This window comes from Xenia sp. Carnegie-2017, unplaced genomic scaffold, assembly GCF_021976095.1.
Source record: "Xenia sp. Carnegie-2017 unplaced genomic scaffold, XeniaSp_v1 HiC_scaffold_6, whole genome shotgun sequence".
Lineage (NCBI taxonomy): Eukaryota > Metazoa > Cnidaria > Anthozoa > Malacalcyonacea > Xeniidae > Xenia > Xenia sp. Carnegie-2017.
Genome location: NW_025813526.1, coordinates 19,064,720 through 19,082,867, shown reverse-complemented (window position 1 = coordinate 19,082,867; position 18,148 = coordinate 19,064,720). Strand labels below are relative to the sequence as shown.

The window sequence follows — 18,148 nt, the reverse complement described above, 5'->3', positions numbered from 1 at the left end:
TTCTGTCTTGGCATTCAAGGTACTTATTCCCCTTCCAAATCAGGCGTAAGTTTCAAAAAATGAAAAAAACAATTTCGTTTGTTTTGGATACATTGAGTATTGTAGTTTATGATTTTGAAGTTTATTTTGTAAAATATTTCATCAAAATACTTGAAAAAGTAAAAAAACTGACACTGTTTAATAATTTGGGCCTTAGCAACGCCTTAGTAACCAAAAAGGGCTTCCTAATATCCACCAAAACTCTCTGAAACCATTTTCATTCCTTGCTACTTTTGACGTATGTTATTAACAAGGTCTTTCGGCTCGTTTTGTCGTAATTCTGTGGTAAATAGCTGTTTGGGGGATGGTATAAAGCTATAAAGAACAGCGTGGCGATCGGGAAGTGTGAGAAATTACGTTCCTTCAATAATCTTTGAATTCTAACATTTTTGTGCTGGGAAAGTTATAATTTTTTGTTTGAAAAATCATTCTCTTTGGTTTTTCTTCTTAATATAATGGGAAATAGTCGCAATAGAAGTAGAAAAAGGGTGAAAATTACCCCTAGAAAACCAGCTAAGAAATTCAAATATGGCGATGATCATGTTGAAAACACTTGTCCTTCTGGCGTCGAAATTGGGGATCAAAGTGCAGATTATGGAGTTGAGCGTGATCATATAGACTCGATAAAAGAAGGCACAATATTTATCGATTTTTGTCTGTGTTGTTTGGCGTTTTTGAAGACGTTTTGAAATGCCCAGAATGCGGAGATGATACAACAGCTCACATTGATTTAAACAAAAAACATGGATTTTCCCAGTATGTTGTTTTGGACTGTCGAGATCCGAGATGTGATTGGAAGCATTGCTTTCATACGTCTAAAAAACATGGGGGCTCGTTTGAAATCAACGTCCGATCTGTGCTAGCGTTTCGAGAAATCGGAAAAGGGCACAATGCCATGCAAACATTTGCCAAGGTAATGAATATGCCTCCTCCACCCACTCGAAAGAACTTCACGAAGATTCAGAACAAACAACTTTTCCCAATAATCGAACAACTGGCAAACGATAGCATGACAACAAATGCATTTAAAGTGAAAGAAGCATGTGGAAATGATGAAGGAGAATGTGGAATATCCCTGGATGGAACATGGCAGAAAAGAGGTCATGCGTCACACAATGGTGTGGTTACTGCTATTTCTCTATCCACAAAGAAATGTGTTGATGTGGAAGTTCTTTCAGATAAATGTAAAGAGTGTCAAAAATGGAAAAAGAAACAAAGTGATCCAAGGTATGAAGTGTGGAAAGCCAACCACCTCTGCAAAATTAATCACTCTGGTAGTTCCAACAGTATGGAAACAGTTGGAGCAGTTAGAATTTTTGAAAGATCAGTGGCGACACGAGGACTAAAATATATTCACATGCTTGGTGATGGTGATTCCTCTACTTATAACAATATTGTTGATAGGAAACCCTATGGAGATGAGCTAATACCAAATAAATTAGAGTGTATTGGTCATGTCCAGAAACGAGTTGGGAGCAGGTTGGAGGTTGAAGAATGCTAATAAAGGTGTAAAACTTCAGGATGGAAAAGGTTTAGCTGGTAAAGGAAGATTGACAGATGGAAAAATAGACATTTTACAAAACTACTATGGTCTGGCAGTAAGAAACAATCTCAATGATGTTGAAAAAATGGCTAGGGATATAAAGGCTTCTTTGTATCATGTTGCATCCACAGACGCCAACCCACAACATCAGCTTTGTCCGGATGGAGAAAACAGTTGGTGTCAGTATAAGGTCAGCCCAGAAACATACAAACATAAGAATGGTTTAGCTAAATGTATTGTTGAACTAATTGAACCAGTTTTGACAGTTTATGTGACCAAAGGCTATTGGAGAAATGCATGGTTTAACACAAAACGTTAATGAATGTTTAAATGGGTTGATTTGGGAGAGATGTCCTAAGTCAACTTATGCAGAGAAAGAAACTGTTGCACTTGCCACATATTTAGCAGTGCTAAAGTTCAATGATGGAGATATTTTCTTTATAAAGATCTTTGAAGATTTGAATATAACACCAGGAAAATTTTCTTGGAAGCAACAAAGTGTCGACATCAATAGAAACAAATGTTCCACAAAACAGAAAACAGAAACAGTAAAGAACAGAAGAAAATTTCTAAGACACGAAAGGAAAAGTTATATGGACAAAGCTGAGGCTATTGAAGGGCCAACTTATGAAAAGGGGGGGTTCTAAGGCACTTTACAGATATATATTATAAAAGGAAACTTTAAATTGCTCTTTTCTGCATTCATTGATTTTACAAGAATGGGTAGTTTTTGTGACATCATAATTTTGTTGGAATTTGATGCAGAAAATTGAAATTTGGTATGTAGATAAAACACAACTTAAACTAGTGCCTGACGTTTTTAAAATTTAAAATTTCTTAATTATGTTTTAATTATCATGTATTTGCATATTAATTAGTGGGGAGTTTTATGAAAAATTTAGATTTTCTTCAATATTTTTTTATAAAAAAGAATTTTTGAAAAAATAAAAACGTCAGGCACTAGATTATGTTCTAAGCTTTCCAAAAATGTATCATTTATGATATTTAACTTGTTCAATTGCACAAAATCATGTCACGCGTCAGTGCTAATTAGCCGGCCGCCATATTGGCTCATTAGTGTAATTAACAAGAATGTGAAAATTTTTTTTTCTCAATTAGTTTCCCCAGTCAATGCAATTCAGAAAATGCCAAAATTCATATTATTTCATGTAAATTGTACAAAAATCCATTGAAGGGAAACGAGACAGGGAAAAGAAACAAATGCGACTTCATCAATCAAAGTATTTGACGAATTTATTGAAGAGATTTGGAATGCAAGACTGCAAACCTGTTGCAACCCCCGTTGAGCTCGGAACCAAGTTGTTAAATAATGAAGGAGAGCCAATGAACATAACCCAATATCAAGCATTAATTGGCGCATTAACGTATGCAGTTAAAGCGACAAGACCAGACCTGGCACAAGCACTTTCAACAGTTAATCAGTTCTGTGCTAACCCTAGCCAAAACCATTGGAATGCTGCCAAACGTATTTTACGTTACATTAAAGGTACGATTAACCACGGCATTTGCTTTGATGGACAAAAGGAATCCGAAGTTAAATTAAGTGGATTTGTTGATGCTGATTGTGGATGTGATCCAAATAATCGAAAATCACATTCAGGATACCTATTCATGATTTGTGGTGGATTGGTAAGTTGGGCAAGCAAAAAGCAAAGTATTGTAGCTCTCTCATCTACTGAAGCTGAGTATGTTGCAGCATCACAAGCATGTCAAGAAGCAATATGGTTAAGAGGCTTACTACATGATTTAAACTTCACTCAAAAGGAACCAACTATCATAAAAGAGGATAATCAAGGAGCAATAAGTTTGTCGAAAAATCAAAAATACCATCCAAGAACGAAACACATTGACATAAAATATCATTTCATTCGCGACAAAGTACTGAAGAAAGAAATTGCACTTGAGTATTGTACGTCACAACAAATGATTGCTGATATGTTAACGAAACCATTAGGAAAAACTGTATTTCAACGAATGAGATCTAATATGGGAGTAACAAATATTTAAAGGAATAGTGATTAGTTTATATTTTTCGAAAGGGAGTGTTAAGATATGAACATCACGCAAAAAACATAAACAACATAGCTTTGCATGCATAATGAAGTAGGTATGACAAATGTCAGATCAAGTGACATTGTGAACTTGTTAATTGTAATATCGTTGTTCGCAGATACTTAAGTTGTTATTTTGTTCAAGAATAAAAATCCAAATATTTCATACATTTTCCGAACGTTATTGCAGAATCGCGAATAATTTAACAAATTTTAGAGCTGTCATACAAGCGTCGACGTGTAGGCCCACCCATATTTTTCCCCATCCCCTCTCCTCCACTCTAGCCATTGTACCAATACTCGTGCTCTAAATACTGGTCAATTCATGTGCAGTACTCTCTCTCCTACAGTTCCTGCACTCCTCGCTAATGACTAATAGAATTTTATTTAAACTTCGATTTAAGGTAAGTCTCGTTTAATTTCCAATTGTTAGCAAAGTGAGACACCTAAGGATCACACACTTGAATGTGAGAAATGATTAATACAGCAAAGTTTGATCATAGCATGACCTTAAGATGGACTCTGTTTTTAAAATTACAACCAAATAATTGTCAGATGACAAAGATTGTTTCGGCCAAATTTGGTCTTAACAATGTTTTTCGTTGTGCAGCTACATTGCAATGAATGAAAAAGTGTCCCACTTTGCTCCAGGTTACGCTAAGATATCACGGGAAAAACGACGAAAGTGTTTTATGGCTAATGACGAGTCACGGTTTTCTAATATGTCTCATCAAAAACAATTAATAACTGTTGATGTAAATGACAAGTTTTAGCTCTACAAGCTGGATTTCTTTGTATACGATTCAAAAATAAAGTTTGAAAAAGTAATTGCAATTCTAAGAAAAATACCAACGTTTACCAATACAAAGAAAGATAAAGAAACAAAAACTCAAATTAAAGTGTTGAGGAACGAGTTTTTCTAATCGGAGCGCACATCGTCATCTTTGAGAGATAAGTAGTTTATATGAAGACAGACATATTAAAATAGTCTTATCACTTCAGCACTTTCAGTTGGTCCGCAAGCTTTGCTTTTATTATTTAAATCTACAGCTTGGATCGTGAATTGAAACACCGACGTTAGAGCTCTACAGTTGTAAACGTATTTTTTTTTGTCAAATTCAATTTCGGTCTATTCCCTTATGCAGTGAACGATTCTGACGATAAACTTTTGATTGAAACTCAAAAAAGAGCCGATCACCAACCGTTGTTGGAGTGATTTTTAATTTAATAAGCATGCATAAATATTGCACACAAAAAACAAACTTTTGTTTCTTAGAATCTAACTTGGAAATATTTGAAATACAAATACTTCATCGAAATTTCAATCAGAACATGGTCAAACCATGTTTTAACAATTATAGCTACTTAGCTACGAACAATCACCCATAAACCGGAAAAACGGCAAAGTTAATTCTCGCTAACTTCGGCAATCTTTGTGGTGTATTTACGACAATACTAAATACACGACGATAACAACAAATGGCGAAAAAATAAATTGACCCGATTTGTCAAAACCTTAGAAAGGGAAAATATATAACAGGTGCATCTAACTTCGAATCCTACCTTCCCTGCCAGCCAGCGAGAAGTTCTGCACGACCAAGATACGTTTTGAAATATTCCTTATTTCCACTTTTGCATTCTACAAAATTCAATGCAACATTATAGGAAGCTCATAATCGCACCGAAAAAGAAAAGAGCCAACTGCCTAACCATAGCTCAATATACGTGTATACAGTGTAAAAATAGATACGTGTATACGTGGAAAAATAAATTGGTCAAAATGACAAAAAAAATTGGTCATTTGAATGCACCTGAGAAGAACAATTTTTATAGGTCAAAACAACCAATTCCTAAATTGGTCAAAAATACCAAAAAACAAAAATGGTTAAATTTACCAATTTATTTGACCAATTTTATTTGGTTGTTTTTACCATTAAACAAGCATTTTTTTCAGGTGCATATCAATGACCATTTGACCAATATAGAGGATCTTTTTAACTAAGCTAAAGAAAATCAATCACACAATTAGAAATAGCACATTTTTTGCAAACACAGAATACTTAAAACCTCTACTACATGCCATTAAATAACACTACAAAAGTTTTCTACTTCATAGAAGAAATAAAATGATCGACAAAAGTTGGCAATTGAGCCAAAAATAAGAAAAAGAAATGAAACCTTACTTCAACTCCCTTGGTGTGTTTGAAAAAAGGTAGTCATGCAGAAGCTTCCAAGCCCTTGTATTGTTCACGAAAATGTCTCTACGCCGATGAGCAAAGGTATTGTTCATCAACACATTGATCTTGCTCATGTCTTGCGAGCCAATATTAAACATTTCAACCAACTGCTTTTGTTGAATTACAATAGCTGCTTCTGTTTCACCTTCTGGAAGAGATGAGAGAGAATTGCAAGCTGATTTCCTACTTTTCCTACCAGGTTTTCCCTTTGGGCCACCGCGTACTTTGCTTTTGAGCTCGGGATGCTCTTCTTTGCATATTAAGGACTCGGTCTGCTATTTTGTTTGCCCATAGTTGCTGGAAAAACAAAACAATGACAGTACTTTATGAAACTGAATTATGCAGCAATATAATTGATTTTTTTAACCTACATGACCAGAACCAAATGATCCCTTTAAGAATGGATACTTTTGAATTAACATAAGAGCAATGTGTTTTCTTTCATGAACAGTTGGCGATTCATTATGTGCCAAAATTGAAGAAGTTAATCGCCTCTTTAATGCATTTTTTTCATTGGGATTTAGTTCCTGCCTTTTTTATGCCTCCTCCACTGCTGGTTCTCACTAAACACAAACAGCATGGTTTAAAATGATATGGCAATCTTTATTAACATATATTAAGCTTGTAGTGTGTACAAAACTAAGTTATAATGCTACTTACTCTTGTTGGCAAACAAAACTTGGACAACCAATTGGAATTGTTCACATTAGCTGTCAAGGGACTCCTTGGAACATTGTCCTTGAGATGTCTCTCTGGTGCAATGTTCTTAAAAAATAGTAAAATTCAACCTTAACATACAACATAAAGAAGTAAAGAAATAACGCAGCAAAATATTTATGAACTACATAAATTGTATATTTATGAACTAGCATTAGAACAAATATTGTATACAAATAATGGCTTCAGCCTTCATACCTCATCATTTTGATGATCAGCTGAAGTACTAAGAACAATGTCTTCATTTACATCCAAGTTGATGGTTCTTATGTGGCTTGAATAGATGTGCGAGTGCACTGTTCAAGCTGATTCTGACAAGCCCTGTTAATAGAGGATTGAATCATAAATTCTACTTATAATGACTCTTCATCAAACATAATACAACATAACTAAAGCATAGATGAACAAAACAATATATAGTAAGCAGACTAAATGCTTTTAAGCTATTTCATGCAAAATGGGAGCAATGGTTCATCTGGATCCACACAATTACAAGACAAACAAGTCAAGCTGGATTGCTTGATACCTCATCATGATTTTCTTGTTGATCAGCTGAATTACTCGGAATGTCTGGATTCACATCCTTGTTGATGGTTCTGATGTTGTTGGAAGTGACATAAGAGTGTGTTGTTGAAGCTGATGACCCCTGTTAATAGATGAAGCCTGAAATTTTACTTCTGGTGATTTTATAACGACACAATCAAAGCACATGGCAGTAAAATATATAATCAACAAACCAATAACAAACCAAGTATTTTGAACCATTTTAATAAAGAAAACCTGTAAGGCTTCAATTTACCTTTTGAGTAACGTCATTCCAAATACACGTAAACTTCTTGGGAAGTTTTATTCGAGGAATCATCTGATAAATATCATGTGGTTCTAAATTGAAAAAATCCTCGCCGTCGACTTGATTAGCTTTAAAAATATAAGAAGCAAAACGTCAATGAAATTACGTTATTGCTGTTGGTATTCTCTAAAAGCGCTCGACCAAATCTGCCTGCTAGCAAAACGTAAACAAGGCAAGTCATCTATAAATCTAATTTTGAATTATTTTCTACACTAGATTTATGCACGAGACAACAACCCTCACACATGCGACCTACATTTCAGGATGAGACAATACCTTTAAAATCTTCGACAATTTCATCCAATTTGTTGTTTTTCAAAAAAAGAATAATGTCAGCGACAGATGATTGTTTGTTGATTTCCATTTTGCCCACAATACAAGAGTTTAAACGCTTAAATGAGCTTCAACACAGCACAAGAAGTTTAGAAACACGCCACGCGACTACATACATCGGCAACCATTGAGCTCTATAAGACCTGGAGGGGCAAAGGGGCCTGGACCCCGTGGTCAAAAACATGGCGGTAATGGCGGATTTTGGTTGTCAAAACTTCCACTTTGAGAAAAATTTTTAACATTCGCTCCCTCCCGAAACGGATCTCTATTCCTGCGTATATAAAAACAACCAGCGAAAACAACCACGATACCGTAAGCATAAAATATTGAAAATAATGCTTCAGGTTTTTGTGAAATAGACACACACATTTAAATGAGGTAAATCTACTGTAAAATAACGTATATTTTGTCAAGTAATGCTTTAGCTATATTAGAAATAAATATCAAACGGCATTCTTTACACTGTCAATGTGTTGTTAAGCTTTATGCATAATCCCATGCGCATTACTTGTGTTTTTGACTGTTTGTTAACAGCTTGGTGCAACTGTCTTTCTTGAATAGAATTGATTCTGGGTGTCTTATAAAGTATTATGATATTCTGATAAATCTACTGAGAACTTATGAAGAAAATATCTTGAACTAGGAGAGCAAAAGAACGAAATTCAGAAATTCTATAATCATGTTGCTGGTTCTGTTTTGAGCCAAGATATTAGAAACTGGATTGTAATTGACAACCATGGATCTACTACTGAACAGAACTACATTAATTTCCCATTGAAAATACGATTTCATAAATTAAAGTGCATTGGTTTCTCTGACATAACACTTTTCTTATTGCTGAATGAAGGCAAATCTGTATAAATAATTATAATGTAGGTGAAGATATTTAGCATGTTGTATAATTGATATTGTACAGTCATTATTTATAATATTATGGCCTTGTGTAATGTATGTCAAGAACTTATTAATTCTCAAAAATGCTAACCTTCTTGCACTACTTTTCTCTTGTGTCCTTACAAATTGCAGTTACCTATACTAATTTTTTTTAGGTTCAAACAACTTGACAAACTTTTGAATTGTACATTATGCCTTTGAATTTTTGCTTTCATCTTTTGATAAAAATATCAGTGAATGACTTAAAAATCAAGTTTATATAAAACAGTATTTTGTACAAAGAAACTATACATAATTGGAAAAGTCTCATGTTGAAAACAGATGTCGCTTCTTTTACTAGATTGCTACTCTTATTCTTTTAAATGATATCATAATTCTTCAAGACAAAAAGTTTTTTGCCATCAATTTTTGCTTGTTCCACATTCAACTTCATTGCAATCAATGCATCTTATGTGAATTTTTAATCACCTGTAATTGAAAAATGTATGGATTTTGTCAGATGATGCAGTACTATATTTAAGGTTACATGTCATCATAATAAGCTTATCTTGAGCAAATATTTCAAGGTAGGAGCATAATTTGGCACATTATTGAACAAAGTAGTTTTTATCTTATTTCTTATGTACTAACCTGTTTACTACAACAAACAGTTCATTTACAGAAACACCAGATGGCATTTATAAAACTTTTAGCAAAAAGCAAACCTTAACACACCATCATCAAGATTGTCCATAATCTGTCAAATTGTCCAGGCTAGCTGTTTAATACAGGTATTTTTTATTGTACGACATGTACCAAAGAGCTCATTAATTAATCCTGCACTGCATTTGATTTCAATACAGCTCTGTCCTTAATATTTGCTTCATATTTTCAGAAAAATATCATGAAAAAATCCTCCATTTCAACTTAGTTGAAACAAGGAGTTTTAAGATATGCATATCTCGATAAGAACTGATTGCTTTGCCTCGTCTAGCAATCGATTAAGTAAAGAACAAATAAGACTGGATAAACATAACTTAAATTATAACTTAGGAGTAAAAACATTCACAAAATTTATGCCATCACACTTCAAGTATTGACTTAAAACAAAAACTGAACACTTTAAATAGTACACAATCTTTCGTTGCTTACCGGTGTCATGAAATGTTTCCTTTTCTGGCATTACTTCAGCATCCGTATACCAAACAGGTTTGCAGCATGTTTTAAAGATAAAATTTCTAAAGTCTTTGTGCTTGGCATTGATATTTTATATAATCGCAATTGTGGTTGTCAAATCCGGGTGGGCGAAAAAAATTTCATTTTATGAGCCCGCGTCTTTCCGCTGACTTTGACAACCAAAATCCGCCATGTTTTTGACCACGCGGCCGCGCGATAATAATTTATAGTAATTTTGATGACGTTTCCCCTCCAGGTCTTATAGAACTCAATGTCGGCAACAGGCAGTCAGGCACGTGCCGCTTTGCGTAATGGGATGTCAAGTGGGCAAATCGACCAATCGCCGCAAGTTCGCAACTAATTGGACAAAGAAATGCACTTAATGACACTTAATATTGATCTGATTTTACTCATTTATTGCTCTAACAAACGGTAACGGAGTTGTCACTTGACTAGTGACGCGAGAATATTCGTAATAATTCAATTAATTATGCCACGATTGTGTTGTCAGGTATGTGCAACGTTTTTTTCAACGTCTGTCGCTGGAATGTTGCGTCATTTGGTCGCTGTTCATGAACACGATGCCAGATTGCATATTATCTGCGAAGTGCCGGAATGTAATTCAACCTTCGCTAAGGTAAGCTTTTGATTCTTGATACGACACTGATTTGTTTGTTATTTGTTAAAAATATTTACTTATTCAGTGCGTTCACGGAGTTGTTGTTTAGTTTAACTCTTACAAAAGTCATCTTAGAAGAAAGCACGCGAATGTTGACTTAAACTCAAGTGATCTATGTTGCGTTGAATCAGCGAGTAGCACTCACAACAATTTTTGTCCTGATGAGGATGGCCTTGAACTCTTAATTGATGAATTCAACAGGGAAATGAACTTGATGACTCTGTTCAAGCAATGGAACACAAAAAAGCTCAATTTCTTCTAAAAACAAAAGAAATCAATCTGCTCACACAAAAATGTGTGGATAACATTGTAGAAGATTCCACTGAACTTGTCCAAGGAACAGTCAAAGCAATTAAACACGGTTTGCAAAATTGCTTAGAGAAAGCTGGATTAAATTATAATGATGTGCCAGGTCTTGATGAATTATTTGATGAAGGACATGCTATCTCAAATCCATTCAAACATATTTCCACAAAGTATAAACAGAATGCTTATTTTGAGGAGCATTTTGGCTTAGTTGTAAGTTTTATTTCTATGTTTTTTGACTTTTTTTAGAATGTTTAGACTTTTTGGATAAAGTTTTTTGACATTTTTAACATATTTGAGCCAGCTGCTCTTTAGTGCTTGTTATGCATAATCATTATTTTAATTGTAGCAACCAGACGAATTAAACTTGGACACAGAGTTGTGAAAAGATGTTCAAGGACTGTGTACAAAGAGGTTATTAAAGATGACGAAATCATGTACATACCACTGCTAAAATCCTTGGAAAAAATGCTCAATGTAAAAGGAGTACTTGAACAGGTCAGATTGTTAATAGCATGGTTGTTTGTTTTTTTTATGTTGGAAAGTTTATCAAACTATGACAACTACATCTTTGCAAGTACCCATATCAACAACAGGGTTGCAAATTATTAATACATGTTCTATGTATAACCATAAAAGGAAGTTTATGTGTGTTTTACTGTGTTAGTTTCCATGAAAGCAAAAACAATGATGACATGCGTTTATTAGAGCACATTTCCAAAAATACATTCCAATTATTTCATGAAAATATGAAAATAGCCTGATTTTAATTTGAAATGTCTGATGGTAGGAAGGCACCCATCCTACCAACAGACATTTCCATTGCTGGTTAATAATAAATTTAATTTATTAATATATTTAATATTTTCATTCTTCGATTTCAATTTCAGCTAAACCATGGTCATCTTCCGCAACATAAACATGATGATGTGATTGAGGATGTTTGCGATGGCCAGTATTTCAAAACCCATCCTCTGTTCTCCAAGGACTCGACTGCTTTACAAATCATGCTTTACTATGATGAGTTGGAAATTGCAAATGCCCTTGGTATTGAAACTGGAAAGCATAAGTTAGGTAATAGTTTAATGACATCATATTGACTAAATCAGTCACTCAAATATAAAAAAGTGTATGAGCAATGAAAGGCCATAAGAAGCTTTTATTACATCATATGCTATTATTTCTGTATGACAGGAGTTGTTTACTATACAACTGGAAATATTGATCCTCAATATCGTTCCCAGTGTGATAACATTCACCTACTCCTTATGGCAACAGCTCTAATTATCAAAAAATATGGCATTGACATTCTCTTGGAGCCTTTCATGAATGACCTTGAATACCTTGAATAAGTAAGTGATCCTATTTATTGTTTTTTAGCTTATTACCTGTTATTGATAATTGTACAGAGTAAGTAGTTTGATAAAAATTGCTTAAAATTAACTGTCACACTTCTTTTTTGGGGATGGTGGTCACCAGTTCATTGTTAAAGGTAAACCTATGTCATTTTCTGGGACTATTGTGTTGGTTTCTGGAGACAATCTTGGATCACAACTCATGGGTGGATTCAAAGAAGGTCCAGGTGCACATTTGAAATGCCGGCAATGCATGGCGACCACTGAACAAATAAAGCAGAAGGTATGTATGTTTATGATAATACATGATTAACCTGTTTCAACATAGATCAAATGTTTTATTATGGTTTTTAGCAGACCAGAAACATACACTTTAAAGTAAGTCTTTCAGTTTTTAGAAAAACATTTTACACTTCGAACTCATGCTGGTCATGACCACCAATGTGAACTGATTGAAGAAAACCCAGAACTGAGTAAAGCATATGGTCTTTGCAGGAGATCAATTCTTTGCAACTCTAGGTATTTTCATGTAGCAGATGGCATGCCAGGTGATGCAATGCATGATATACTAGAAGGAGTACTTCAGTATATATGTAAAGAATTGCTGAAGGACTTAAAGAAAAATTTTTAACAGTGGAGCAACTTAATGAAAGAATTAACTCTTTTGATTATGGATATTTTAATGATAAAAGCAAGCCATCACCAATCACCCGGACAACTTTGAGGAGTGAAAACAATAGTTTAAAGCAAAAAGGTAGGGTGTAGTGATTGTCACAGGCATTAATACCATCACCCTTGATTTAAATGATTGGTTTTACTTTTTATAGCAAGACAAATGTGGTGCCTTGTAAAATTGCTTCATTTAGCTCTCGGCAGTGCCATTCCTCGGGATGAAGAAAAGTGGATGCATTTTCTGTTGCTCCTTAAAATTGTTGACATTGTTTTTTCACCAATCACAAACACTGATGAACTTGCTATCCTGGAAGGATACCTGAAGGAAGTTTTATGGAAATTCACCCAGCTTTATCTTGGGCTTTCAGTTATACCGAAGATGCATTACTTGGTTCATTACCCAGCTCATATTTAAAGGTATGATTTTGCTGGTTTGTATCTTAGTTTATAAATAAAAATATGGTATGTAAGTCAAAATGCATGTAAAAATTACATCATTCGTTTCTCTTTAGCTAGCATGAGTCCTTGATTTTTTCAGATTTGGACCAATGATTTGGAGCTGGTGCATGCGATATGAGTTACTTTAAAAGATTGGCTTCATATCTTGGAAACTTCACTAATGTTGCACTTAGCCTTGCTGAATGACATTAAACCAGAAGTTGCTATCTAAGAAATCAACCCATTGCAAAAAAGCCTAAAATTGGTAGGATTTTTTTGAATAGATTGATTTTAAATCGAAAAACAAAGAGGTCAATTTTTAGTAACCTCTCTCGTAAGACAATAAATTGATGTTTGTGTGTTTCTTTAGATTCTGCAAAAGAAGTTGTTGCTATGGATAGTGAACATTATTATTTGCTCAAAGAGAAGGAACCTAACTTAAGTGACATTTGTATTTTGTCAAGGTAAAGTACACATAGTGATTATTTTTATTACAGATGATGGTGACTATTGCAAGAAAAATTGCTAGTACTTTATAAAATGAAACCATGGCTGTAATCTGACTCTTAGACAATTTTAGATCCAACTAAGATTCTGTGGGTTTTGCACCCATTATGTGCTTAATTTGCGTCTTAGTAAGCATAAGCAAGTCAAGGCCGTCAAGTGCTTTTTTGGTAAGTCGTATAGTCACTCCGGTTCCGTCTCTGACTGCCTTTGCCAGGTTATTTTTCTGAGTCGTTGAAAGTGTAACGCTGTGAACTGTGTAGTTATTACGTCCACCACCTTTAGCAGCTGCACCTCCTTTCCTAACTACACCACTACCAGCAACTGCTTTTTGCGTGCTGCCGGTGATAGCACCCGATATAGCTGCTAGGCCTAGAGACGATAACATTTTTGGTATGAGTTTAGTGACCCTAGGTATGAGTTTTCCAATAAGATTTCCAATAAAGCTACCACCTTCAATACTTCTTGACCAAGGAAGATAAATACCAGCGCCTTTAAATTCCTGAGTGATTACTCATTCCATGGCAGGTCTGAGAGCTTTAACAAATATTGCGTTATTAATGTCCGACATTTTTGTGCACATGCAAAACAATTTGCGTATACAAACAGTCGAAAAATTTTTATTTTATTAATCTTATAAATATTTTTAACTAATAACATAAGCAGAACATGTTATACTAATTCCTGCCACCAGCATTAATGGCGCTACGAAAAGCTTGGTTCAATGTCCAACGAATTCTAATGTTTGCCTCTTTTTTTCTCAAAACATCGGCATGATGACTTACATCGAAATGGTAAATAGGAAACAGGCTTGCAAAGTCTCTTAAGCTTACTTGAGAGCCTGTATCTGGATCGCTGTACTTCATTGCAGCGTCTTAAAACATCATGTAGACTCTGCTGTAATTGCTGTTAGCAGCTGTGTAATTAACATCAAGCTCTTTTTCAGGAAAGCCACAAAAATGTGAGTTGGTAGCTCTTCACTACTGTTTATTGTTACAAGCCACGATGCAATGACCTGATTAGGGCCAAATCGTTTTTGGTAGATACGATTTTGCTCGAAATATAGCGTGCGTGTGTATCCAGCGACCAACTTGCTTTCTATCATAGTCTGCACTTCGATTGAAAGCCTGATGTAAGGAACCCAAAGCGAAAGATGATTTATCTTAAATTTTCCAGCACCAACCCCATTTGCTCTATGAAGTATGTTTTCAGCAGTGTCGCAAGTAAGGTTCAAAGTAAACTCTACACCAAAGAAAGCCGAGTCAATGTCTTTGACGAAGCCCAAGATGTCAGCGAGAGGAAGCATCATGGTGACGTCTTTAGCACCGGCGCAAAGCTGGCGGCAAGCAGCGAACCCAATGTTGAAGTTAGGGTTTTCTGTTGCGTTAAGATCTAAGTTAAAGTATTGCCGAAAGAGGGCGCCAGTCACACCAGCTGATAAGCAAAAATATGTATTTGCTCCTGATAAGGGATTCTAAGTTCTGTCTTGTTATAATATTAATATACGGTTAGAAATCAAAATGGGAACAAAAAATTATTGTTATACTCACCCGATAATCCGAAACATCAAAATAATCAAGTAAAAGTCTTGTAATAAGGTTTCTATTGGACGTCTTTACATTCCAATTAGTGATTTTAGCTTTGTATTATATTTAATATTGTGTCCAAGAGTAAGAAAATAAACTGAAACATTATTTTGTTTTTGTGAATTATATTTAATGACTAGCAAAGATATTATTTACATCATTTGTGTGTATTCTGTTATGTACAATTTATTTGCAAGCTTTTATAGTTTTCTTAAACTTGGTGCAGTTATTGTGAGACTGATTAAGTACTGGAAATTTAAGTATACTTACGTAATTTTAAGGTAAAGTTCGTAAGTTTAAGTAGCAGGTTTGTGTAAAAGTAGGACTGGCTATTTTCTCTAATGCTATTACATAAATCTAGATAAGTAATATACGAACGTTATGTACATCACTACATAATTACATAAAATATGCATTCACTATGGTTTGCAGAATGTACGTTTGGTCTGTTTCACGTGATTCTACTGCTTCATGTTTTCTTGTTTTTAGCTGTTTATAAATGCAGGATGAACCAAAAATTTTGCGCCCATTTTGTCGTTTGGCGCCCTTATATAATCCTTCCTCGGAGGGCCATGGCCCCCTGTCAACACGCCACTGCTCATCAATTCACATAAGAATAAAAAAGTTATGACAAAACCCACGCTGTTTGTAGTGGATTAACGAAATAAAACATGCTTTTAAGATATGTTGATTAGGAAACGAAGAAACATACGCACCCTAATTTACATATCAGTTCCAGAAGTAAGCATGTAAACATTGAGAATGAAAAGAAAGTCCATTGCAGTTTTACGAGAACTTTTACTTTAAGCAACAAAAAATGTCTTGACTTTGGCATATTCCAGTAAAAAACAATGGAAATGTGTCACTCTGCTGAAGATTGTCACTGACGTTACAGCTGAAAAGGTCATTGAAGTGTTAAAGTTCACATAGTCGTAGAAAGTGAGGGGGAAATGGGTGTAATTCAGGACTAAAAAAGATGTTGAATTTCATTGCATACCAAGTGACAACAAGTCTGTTTTACTACACGTGACAGCCTGCATAAATCATGTAAACAATGGGTCAACTTATCATTGAATACACCGTCCACCCCCTAACTTCTAAAAATTTGTGTCTGCAGAAATGGACATGCGTTTACATTAATATGGTTTCATTTAGATTTATTTTGAGAAGGTAATATAGAGTGGTTTTTGTAAAAATAAGATATATTTTAAATTTTACTGCGTATTTTAAAGAAGTATAAGAAAATGCTGAAACTTATAACAGTGAATGTAAGGGTATTTTCCTTGATTACACCGGATATTGATTTGGTGAATATTAATGCTTACTTCTGGGATACATGTTAGTGGATAGAACAGACTCTGACGTCAGACCTTGCCGACCTCGTTGTCGTTAAAGTCAGTTATTGTGGTTTAATGTCGTCTTCACTGAAATGTGTTCTGACAATTTTTGTTCCGGTAAGTGTGAATTTTACCTGTTTTTATCATGTTAATGGGAATTAGCAAAGCCAAAACAATCAATACATCGCAATAGGTTATTTTATTTTCAGGATAACTTAAACACAACGCCTCTTCGTTGGAAATTTCCACAGAATATTTTAACTATGGGATTTTAAAGTATTTGCCTTTTGAAACGCTTTTATTTTAATGTGTAATGACCGACATGCGTATCGTTAAACGGAGGAATACTTTGCAATAAAAGTTTTCGCTTATTGAGTTCTTTCATCTCCACAACAGTAGAAAATTAGCTTCAGTTAAATGGTTGAGATTAAAATGTCGAGCGTCAGGTATCTAAGAACGTTGCTTGATGAATTAGTTTGAAGTAAACCATATTGCCGTTTATTCATGAATAAGAAAACAAAACTGAAAATTTGTTTTTTCACCATTCAACTCTCTATATTTGCCAGACAGTTGCTGGTTTCAAAACAAAATAGTGGACACTAAGCAATTATACTTCTTCTGTCACAACTCTTTCGTATGTTAGTCTATAGGAATATTTTATACAGATCGAGGCTCTAGAGTCGAGACACACATGAATGCATTACCAGTAGATGTCACTTTACAAACAATGCAAGGGATACAAACAAAATCATGCTTCCCAGAAACGAATGAAAGCAACTTCGAAATATAGTCGATTTTTTTAGGTATTCTTATAAATAGGGCTTGTTCGAGAAAGGAAAGAGAGTTGTGAGATGTCTTCCAATTTCTCTGATGATGAATCTGAACGTTCACCAGCTCCGAACTTTCCTGAATATGAGATATGTATGAGCAAGGTATAAACCATAAAATATTTGAAATATTGAACTTCTGGTGAGCTTTTCCCATTAAGATTAAAACATCTCTTTTTTTATTTAGAAATTAGACGGTATTTTGCCATCGCATGTCGTCAACATTGAAACAAATATGGATATACGTTGTTTGTGTTATTTTTCATCCTTGAAAAGTTTCTTGTACAGTTACAGGAGCGATGCACTAGGACTTATAAGTGAAGATTTTAAATCTGATGTGAAGAAATTCATGGATATAAAATTTGAAAAGAACTCGAAAAATTATTTGTTGGCCTTTGACCCTGAAACAAAATGGGCCGTCTCTTGGGACGGTTCGTTAATCGCTGCAAGTGCAGGACTCGATGTGTATCATCGTCACAAATATGATATTATCAATTTTGCTTTGATTGTTTTTGCCATCCCAGATAATGAGGTCGGCAAGTTACCTAAACCGGTATATTGCATAAACTGTTTTCATGCTTGCATTTCTCAAATTAAGTTCTTT

The 18,148-nt window shown here is 34.5% G+C and overlaps 5 long non-coding RNA genes across 6 annotated transcripts in view; 3 read left to right on the top strand and 2 right to left on the bottom strand.

Moving 5' to 3' along the window:
* Nucleotides 1–4,748: 4,748 nt before the first annotated feature.
* On the bottom strand, nucleotides 4,749–7,891 carry LOC124456664. Its single transcript, XR_006952380.1, has 7 exons — nucleotides 7,408–7,891; nucleotides 7,135–7,254; nucleotides 6,807–6,929; nucleotides 6,552–6,656; nucleotides 6,263–6,454; nucleotides 5,838–6,188; nucleotides 4,749–5,293 (listed from the first exon to the last, which is right to left on the bottom strand). It is a non-coding gene; the product is annotated as an uncharacterized LOC124456664 (long non-coding RNA).
* Nucleotides 7,892–10,291: 2,400 nt separating this feature from the next.
* On the top strand, nucleotides 10,292–10,725 carry LOC124456668. The gene is made up of 2 exons (XR_006952383.1): nucleotides 10,292–10,477; nucleotides 10,569–10,725. It is a non-coding gene; the product is annotated as an uncharacterized LOC124456668 (long non-coding RNA).
* Nucleotides 10,726–12,295: 1,570 nt separating this feature from the next.
* LOC124456828 lies at nucleotides 12,296–13,065 on the top strand. 2 transcript variants are annotated; one of them, XR_006952492.1, is made up of 3 exons: nucleotides 12,296–12,463; nucleotides 12,572–12,934; nucleotides 13,008–13,065. It is a non-coding gene; the product is annotated as an uncharacterized LOC124456828 (long non-coding RNA). The 2 variants fall into 2 exon arrangements; XR_006952493.1 differs by having other exon boundaries at nucleotides 12,296–12,467.
* A 397-nt stretch (nucleotides 13,066–13,462) lies between these two features.
* On the top strand, nucleotides 13,463–15,492 carry LOC124456827. Its single transcript, XR_006952491.1, has 3 exons — nucleotides 13,463–13,555; nucleotides 13,661–13,754; nucleotides 14,741–15,492. It is a non-coding gene; the product is annotated as an uncharacterized LOC124456827 (long non-coding RNA).
* Nucleotides 14,505–18,148, bottom strand: part of LOC124456826 — a 36,950-nt gene continuing 33,306 nt past the window's right edge. The window contains exon 3 of the long non-coding RNA XR_006952490.1: nucleotides 14,505–14,604. This is a non-coding gene — a long non-coding RNA (uncharacterized LOC124456826). The remainder of the gene's footprint in view (nucleotides 14,605–18,148) is intronic.